A 9,414-nucleotide genomic window follows, 5' to 3' on the forward strand; every position below is an offset into this window, starting at 1 on the left:
GAGAATGACTAATTTGGACCTACAGTAATAGATCATGGTGGATAAGTGGCATGATGTTGATGTTAGATTGTCAAGGCTACACCGTTGCTTAGGGCATCACTAGGAAATTAAAAGCCCCAAAGATCTGAATTGGAGTACTTTCAACCTAACAATAACCCACATCACCACCTAATATGGACAATTTACACATGGATAATCTAATTAGATTTAGAATTCTAACCTAACTGGTTATGAACAAATAAGACTTACTAATCGTATAATCAAAATCAAACTTCCCTACCTTATTTGTTCAAAAAGCTTATAATCCATTTCATATAAACAACATAAAATTTATTTAAGTTGCCTAAAAAAACAAAGGGATTTTTACAATTACCACCCCCAAAACTTTCATATCTACTATTACCCCTTCAAAAACTTTCAAACAACTGCTATCCTCCCCTGTTGCATATTAATGACAAAGTGACCCCCACCGTTACAGACCCGTAACGGAGGGGGTTAGTAGTGATACTGTGCTGTTGTCACGGAATATGTAGGACCAAAATGCCCTTCGTCCAAACCCTTCTTCTTCACTTCCTCTTCACTTCATCAGTTGCAGCAAACTGGAGGAACAAGAACATCGTTGGCTTCCTTCTCCGGCGTACACCTCTTCATCACTTCCTCTTCACTTTCAAATATAAAATACCAAAATTGCCCTTTCACCCTTTCCCTTTTCTCCTACTCTTTCCTTGCTTCTTCTTCGTGTCGCATACCCTGAAACCTCCCCTATTCCTGCACAAGTTCTGGGTGTAGTAAGAGAGACATCAATCTCTCATAGATCTGCTCCTATTAGCCTCAAAACTTGGGGCTTTAATACTTGTGCTAGGGCGACATTACCTGTAGAATACCCATTCCCAAATCTTGCTGTAATAGTGAGTTGCAAAGCTGGCCGGGGAGTCCAATGCCGAAAAGGACGTTGTGGGAGAGGTCGAGCACGGTGAGGTTGCCACAACTGCCGAACTCGAGTGCGGAGAATTCGACAGATAAGTTGTTGTGGGAGAGGTCCAGGTGCTTTAGAGACGCAGGCGATTGAGAGAAAAAAGTCGCCGAAATGTTGTCGGACAAAAGATTGTATGAGAGGTCGAGGATGGAGAGATTATTGCAAGGTGAGATACGAACACCCAAATCCCCTGCGAGCTTGTTGTCTGAGAAGTTAAGGAGACTCAAAGCCCCACAATTTTGGAGCGAGTAGTTCAAGAGCTGGTGATCTGAGATTCGATTGCGGGAGATGTCGAGCTCTCGGAGAGAAGTGCCAAATTTGAAAGTGGCCCTTGTAATGGAATTTCGGGATAGATTGCGAGAAATGAGTTGATCACAGGACGCCATGAATTCTTCAGAGATGGGGTCCGAGAAGTTGTTGGAGGACAAGTCAAGGGTCTCAAAGTTGCAGTGCACCGAAGCAGCTCCGGCAGCAGGCAATAGATCACCGGAGAAGATATTCCCGTGTAAGATGACACGTTGGAGATGCTGCAGACGCATGAGATGGTCGAGGCGAAGGTGTCCGGTGAGTCCAGCATTGGTGAGATCGAGTGAAGAAACGCGTCCGTCAGGAGAGCAGCTGACACCGTTCTAGGTGCAAGGATTGTGAGAATTAGGAATCCAATAGGTCAAGAAGCCATTGGGATCAGTGTGAACAGACAAGTTCTGGAAGGATATCAGGGCCACAACCTCGTCATCCTTATTAGGAGCAGAGAAGAAGAAGAAGCATAGAAGAAGTTATATGCATAGATGGTCGCTGCCGGAGCAAGAGGTGTTCGCCGGAGAAGGAAGTCGTCACGGAGCAAGGAGGTGTTCGCTGGAGAAGGAAGCCGACGATGTTCTTGTTCCTCCGGTTTGCTGCAACTGATGAAGTGAAGAGGAAGTGAAGAGGAAGGGTTTGGACGAATGGCATTTTGGTTCTACATATTCCGTGACAACAACACAGTATCACTACTAACCCCCTCTGTTACGGGTCTGTAACGGTGGGGGTCACTTTGTCATTAGTATGCAACAAGGGAGGGTAGTAGCTGTTTGAAAGTTTTTTTTGGGGGGGTAATAATAGATATGAAAGATTTGGGGGTGATAATTGTAAAAATCCCAATTTTTATTAAAAAAATAAAATAGATAAACTGTTAAAAAAATGAATTCAAAGTTGTAATTTGCAAGGTTGATCTATTCATACTCAAACTTCTAGCTATTGAATGGATGGGGTCTATTCTTCTGGGAAAACCATCAACTAGCCATTGAATGAATGGTTTTCCTTCCAAAACCTTCATGAGAGAGACCAGCCCTTAGATCTTTTCCAGCACACGTCGGAGATGGAGAGACAACAATGGGAGATCCCCAGCCATCACCCCCTGTTGGAGAGGATCCAAATTCGAACTCTTCAGGCTTCATCTAGTTGCTAGTAAATAGAAGGAAACAGAATGAAATTAGCTTAAAAAAACGAAGGAAATTTGTGAAATCACAATTGTTTAACTAAATTAAAACTCTTACTAAACATATCACACGAGTCAAATGAAATTTTAAATTTCCTTTTCAAATCCAAAGGGTTTGATTGTAAAATAAATTAAGTATAATAATCAAAATTAAATATTTAAAAAAACAAGAGATCGTTATTTGGTCATGTAGCCCCTGCACTAGCATGAGGACCAATGAAAGTCTACACAAGGGCATCAACATAGATGAGATTTTTTACTTTAGGAGAGGTTGGGCGGTAATTTTAAAAGCTCTTATGTCTGGGAGCCCTAACCACGTAACCAGTTACTGTTCTTTTTCCCTTAAAACTAATTGGAAAAAGAAACGTTAATCGGTGCTGTGTCAATCTGTTCATGTTGGACTATGTGTGGGCACAGATACATGCCCAAGCACAACACCGGTTAGTGCTCTTTCTCCCGAATTAATTATATGCAATCATTACTGGTAATGGAGTAATGACTAATGACACCATCAAAAGACTAGGCCTATGAGGTCTGTATAAATTGGGCTGGATCTAGGCCCATTTTTGGTAACCCAAAAAAGCCCATAGACGAAACCCAGTCAAAAGTTAAACTGCCAAACCGCCGGAGATAATCAACGCGTCGTCACCAGTCACCACAGAGCACTAGAAACCCTAGGAAAATTATACAAACTTATCATTGTGAATCGCCATTGCTGCTCCACTGCTGCTTCTTCGTCATCACAGAGGAGAAAACAGTAAGAAGAAGAGAGATTCTAATAGTCGAAATCATGGTTTGCATTAGACAAACCACCATAGACGACCTACTGGCGATGCAGGCCTGCAATCTCCTCTGCCTCCCCGAGAACTATCAGATGAAATAGTACTTCTATCACATCCTCTCTTGGCCTCAGCTCCTCTACGTTGCCGAAGACTATGGCCGTATCGTTGGCTATGTACTTTCAAAGATGGAAGAAGAGACCTCCGAGTGCCACGGTCACATCACCTCCCTTGCCGTTCTCCGCACGCACCGCTGCTCATGACCGCTGCTCAGAACGTCATGCAGCAAGTCTTCGGTGCTGAATACGTCTCTCTCCATGTCCGTAGAAGCAATCGTGCTGCTTTCAATCTGTACACCGAGACGCTTGGTTACAAGATCCATGATGTCGAGGCTAAGTACTATGCTGACGGTGAGGATGCGTATGATATGAGGAAGCAGCTCAAAGGCAAGCAGCATCAGCATCAGCATCACCATCATCATCATCACCATGCCGGGTGCTGCTCTGGTGATGCCAAGGATTCGAAAGAAGCGAGAGAAGCGAAGGATTCGAAAGAGGCGAAAGCGGCTAGTGCTGAATGATGATTGAGGTAACTTCCCAATTTGGATTGGAATGATTAGGGCTTTGGTGAAAAATTATTTCTTTTAAATGTTTTTGAGATGTTATTTTTGTAATAAGAACCGTTTTATGAATTGGTCTGCATGAGAAGAGTGATGGATTTTCTTCGTGTATTTGTTTAGTATTGAGCTAATCACGATAAACATGTTTCACGTAGTGCTATAGTTTTATGCTTGTTGGTGTATTTGTTTGGCATCAAATTAACAGGAATATGTTTTTTCAAAAACAAAAATGTTAACCTGAATATTATCTGTGCTCTTAATCCCAACAGTTTCAATTTTGGGGGAGTGGAGCTATTAGGATTTAATGGTCTGATTGCTAAATTGAGTTTTGTGAGATCTGACTGTCTGAGGCCGGATACTTGTATGGTGTACGTGGGAAATTCGAACTAGTAATAATCTTTCCAGGAATCTAGTGCTTGTCTGATAGATTTATGGATTTCTAGATATCTGGATATTTTGAATACAAATGAACTGATTCATCTCTTGAAAATGGGGCATTAAGATTCTATCCCACATTACTATAAATAGAGGGGCTCCACTCCACCCCCATCCTCTCTTTCTCTATAACATATCTGCTGAGTGTACTCAACAGTGTTTGTAAAACAGAGTGAGGAGAGAATAGAAAGTTTGGCAGTTAATGGTTAGAACAATCTGTCTGCCATTTTGGTGGGTTAACAGAAAGAAGCAAACTGTTTAGTGAAATTGAACCCATATGGGTCATCAAGGCGTGGACCTGAGCAATCCAGCTGCTGTTCTGGCTGCCTTCTCGACGACCTTTTGAAACACAGGTGCTAGTTTGTAGTCTTTGCTGATTTGTTTGGGCAGTGGATGTTCCATACTTCCACATCCCCATTTATGTATTTACTTTATATATATTTACCAAACTAGTAAAATAGTTTATTAAAAAGAAAAAGAAAGGCAAAGCTGTATGCATCCCCCACTCCAAAATCCCAGCCTACTTAGGCACATGAAAACAGGATTCATTAAAACCGCTTTGCTATTCATAAAAAGATAAACACACTGATTCCTAATTGTAGACAGACTTATATTTTGGAACTCAGTGCCTGTAGAAGCTGACAACAAAAAGGTTATGTACCGCTATATACCACCACACATGCAGGAATAGCATGATTGTGACCCTCCATATACATCAGATAACTCCCCTAGGGATCATTAACCACAACCTCTTACCCTTGCTTGCAGCACTTGACCCTTTCGTTGCTTGACTAGTACGGAGGTGTCCTTAATGAAAGTGTTCTTATAACTTAAAAAATAAAGAGGAAAGCTGAGAGTGAAGGAATTGTTCTGAGACAGTAAGAACAGAAGCCATTTGTTACATTGGAGGGGACTTCAAAGCTTTGATATCTGAGTTAGCAATTAAAAGTATTATAGTCATATCATATGTTTGCCAACTTAAGGAGCATACTGATGCAGTTATGCGCATGGTTGCTTAGGGATATTTATGTAATTTTATTTTTTAAATAAGTTCTTTTCAGTTACAGTTTTAGCTAATTAGGAGAATGTTTATTCTTATTTTTAAGCTACCATGTATCCCATCAAGGGATAGATTTGAGTTTGGAATATAAGTTTTGTTTAGGCCTTGCTACTCCATCACAGGTTAGATCTTGCTCTTATTTTCCTTCTCTGTTTCTCTTCTCTTCCGTACTTTCTCCCTTGCATTTAAGGCTGGTAGAATCCCAGTTTCTTGTCTAGTCAATAGCTTGCTTTCTTAGTTCATAGTTCCTCTGTTATGTTACAGTTTGCTCTGAAATTTAGTAGTTATTCTGCAATTACTATTTTCTCTTAAAATATTCTCTTAATTACCAGTTTCTTCACCGTTTTATAGACTATCAATATGACATGCTCTGTTTTCTGGATTTTGCTATGATAGATCTATTGCACCAACCAGTGTTTCATTATAATGTTATTTTTGGCTTGAGTTTGTTCACTAGACTTAGTCGATTCTGTTGGAAGAGTTACAGCCATGCTTGTCACAGCGTCTAGGCGACCCAAGTGGCCCTGGATGCGAGGCGACACCAAGAAGGCAACCAAGGCTTCCAGGGAGCCCGCCAAGGCAACCAAGCACCCACCTAGGTGAAGGCCTATATTTATTACTACTTTTGTGGACATATTTTGATAAAATTACTCAACAGCCCTTTGTTGGGAAGGGTTTGTTCTGTTTTACCCCTATTCTGAAATCAAATTCCAGATTCATCCTTTCTTTAAAATTGTATTTCCTATTTAGTCCTTGATTTTGTTTAATACCGTAAGTGATGCTAAACCGTATGGCTAAGGAAGCCAAGATCGAATCTGGGAGAGAATTGGGGTAGGTATAATGAAGATAAATAGATAAGTTGTAGATGAAGATAGATAGGTGGCAGCCTAGGGTCCCACTAGTTGCCCAACTGTCGGAGTTCCACAGGGGTCACGATCAAAGGAGTCCCACCTTGATCCTACTTGAGTCTCACAAGCAAAAATTCTCAAAGAGAGCAATTTGTTTTCAATTCATGGTTGCCTTTTGAGAGCAGCCAGAACTTGCATTATATATTTCACAGATGAAGTTTTAAGAGTTAAAAGCCAAATACATTGTGGACCATTCAGTTGAGGCAGAGCACAAAACCTGACATTTTGGAACACTCAGACTCCAGAGGATCACCTTATCTATCCAATGGTTACAATAGCTATATCTGGTAGCACATGGTTCAAATAAGGGTACTACTCAGCCAAGCTAAGTGGATCACTTGTATTGGTTGGCATAGTCTTTTTCTAACTATGACCTTACAAAGATGGAAAAAAAGACTCCAATGACAATTTAAAAGTTAATTTCTAGAAACCTTTCAACTGCCAGTTGGAGTACGAAAACTCAAGCTTGAAGCTGAAGAGCATCAATATAAGCTATGTATGACCTTATTAAAAAAAATATTATTCAGTAGGATATCCTTGAACATCAACTTTTAGGCCAATTTTAATGTTCTCAAAGTTTGTTGGGTTAGTAAATCTAAATTGAGAACCCCAGTATATCCAATATTTATCTGTTTTAAAAAAATTTAAGTTGGAAAAGACGCTATAAAATGAAAATGGAGGTAAGCATATATATAGGGATGAAAAGTGCTTTATGAATGACTAATTGACTACTTATGATTATTGGTGGTAGCTCCATGTGCTTCCACAATTAGAGGGGACCTCTTACAACTCTTTCTTAGCTTGAAGACCTTCCCTTTGACCTCTCCACTCTTTACTAGGGAAGAATAGCATTTCATTTCGTTAAGGGATGTGTACAATTTTATAATTATCCAATTAACTGTTGAAAAAGTGTTTCTCGAATTATTACTCTTCCATACTAGAATTTTGACATCGGAATTTGGCTTTTATCTTGATAGCGACATGTGAATTTAGGATCTAGTCTGATTTCTAAATTTGATTTTCAGTCCCATGGGTCGTTTATTTGTGTTTCTCTAGAGTATGAGTCTCAGTCCAAGTCCATGGTAGCTTGTGGGTTTGGGACTTTAAGTTGTCTCTCTGCTAATGGACATATTTCCCAATACAGTCGTCATAAGCAGACATTCGGTGCATCTGTAATGACTAGAGATGTGATGCAATTTAGAGGAGCAGAAGATCATGGGGAGATTGAAAATGACTTGAAAGGAATGGTGAGAAAAGATATGAATGGTTTTTGGTTGACAAGAAGCATGGTTTTAATTAACAGGATCTGTCTGGTTGATGTTATTTAGTTGGAAAAGGCATTTTTAAGTTGAGTAGTATTGTATTTTGATCCAGACCTGATATACATGTATATTGAGGTACTATATTGTTCTTATTTTTAATGACAATATGACATTTTGGCAGCAATCAGACTAATTGGTTGTCAACATCTGTGAGTTCAACCTTTGTTGGATTTGCTTAAACTTCAATCTCCTTTGATTACCAAATGTTGGTTCAGATGAGTGATACATGCATGTTGTAATGATCTTTACATGTGTAGTGGAAGCATTTTCGGTTCCTGTTTGCCCTTGCACAGTAGTGTAGTAGGCACTGTGATTCTTTTCCCACTTAAATTCGTCCAAAGTTTTAGCAGAGGGGGATGGCAGGAATTTGGTTTTGATTTTATTGAACCCTGTCCGAAGCCAAGATCGTTGTGTGCTAAAAATAAGCATTCACATCGTTAACAAACCTGTCGTGTCTTCCATCTTTAACCTGAGCCTGGCCAGCTTGATTTGGCCATAGAATACTGATCCCATACTGAACCGCTTTTGGTTAATTCCGTCATTGAGTCTACTACGTGGACACCCATAAATTAGCCTATATATTTGTTGGGAGAAAGAATGCCATCCAGTTGTGCAGTGCACGTCACCCCTGTGATCAGACATGGGCACGCAAAATGATGCTGTACTCCTGGTCATTTCGTTCCTTCTAGGGAAAAGGATTCTGTCCTGCTGTATGCTGTAGCAGAAGCTGGACTGTCCAGCCCTGCTAAACGACAGCAAAATCAGGGATTGGGGTGGTCATTTCACAAGTGGATTCCACTTGGGCCCCACATGTGAAATGACCACCCTAACCCTGTTTTTGGGGTGGTTTCCAACTGTAGGACCCTCCAGCTCCTGCCATGGCTGGACAAGAGTCAGGTCCTCGTTTTAGGGGGGTGCGATGGTCATTTTGCAAGTTTCTGGGTCTAGGCGCAGCGGAGGCATGGATCGGGTGCGGTTCTTCATCCCATATTTGTTTCTTCAATGTGATTGCTTTTAACTCCAGATTCGGAGTGGGCAGGCGACTACCCACCCACCACGTGCCATCCACAACAACAAAACAAAAGAAAAAGGCGTGGGTTCTTTTAACAGCGGACTAGGAATATATTCTTGGTCTGCATGCATATATTTGCCATGTGGCAGGTTAGATGGGGCTGAAGTTTTGTGAGCGGGTAATCCCTAAGTTCTCATGCTCATGTGTCGAATTTTGATTTCAACATGGTTTGCAAAGAGGGAAAATGAAGCATTGAAAAATTAGTAAACTAATAATGGATGGACTTTGGAGTACTAAATAGTCATTGCATGGACAACATGAAGATGCGCTAATACGTTGGGTTTTTTTTTTTTATTGAATTAGGCTCTGAAATTTGACATGTGACTAATCAAGGCCACACCCTCTCTATTTATCACATCACTTTTCCTTGTGACAGAAATTTGTGCTAGACTAGAGATGTCAAAAGAGATCTCAAAAGTTGGCCAATGGTGGTTAGGTCAATTCAGCCCAATTGGAATTGACTTGTTAAAGCTTAAAATCAGACCGATCGGTTAGTAAATGGTCTAGTGTTGGGCCTAGATTGAATATTAATTGGGAGTTCATAGTGTTTGGTTGTAACCCTATGTGTGGTCCCAATCGACATCGATAAACGGCTGGGATTGACTATGTTATCATTTGTTTTTTTTTTGGCTGGCTAAATAAAAGACTTTAATTATTAAATAGAAAAGAGCAAACATTGTCTGATACAAGGATGCGTAGCTGATTATGTCTGGCACTTAAAGCTAGGTTGTGAGCTATAGAGATAAAGGATTTATTTATTTTTAAC

At 40.4% G+C, this 9,414-nt stretch overlaps 1 pseudogene; it reads left to right on the forward strand.

The window, feature by feature from the left end:
* The first annotated feature begins 3,141 nt into the window (after nt 1-3,141).
* LOC122639340 lies at nt 3,142-7,645 on the forward strand (annotated as a pseudogene).
* The last annotated feature ends 1,769 nt before the right edge of the window (nt 7,646-9,414 follow it).

This window comes from Telopea speciosissima, chromosome 9, assembly GCF_018873765.1.
Source record: "Telopea speciosissima isolate NSW1024214 ecotype Mountain lineage chromosome 9, Tspe_v1, whole genome shotgun sequence".
In the NCBI taxonomy this organism is placed as follows: domain Eukaryota; kingdom Viridiplantae; phylum Streptophyta; class Magnoliopsida; order Proteales; family Proteaceae; genus Telopea; species Telopea speciosissima.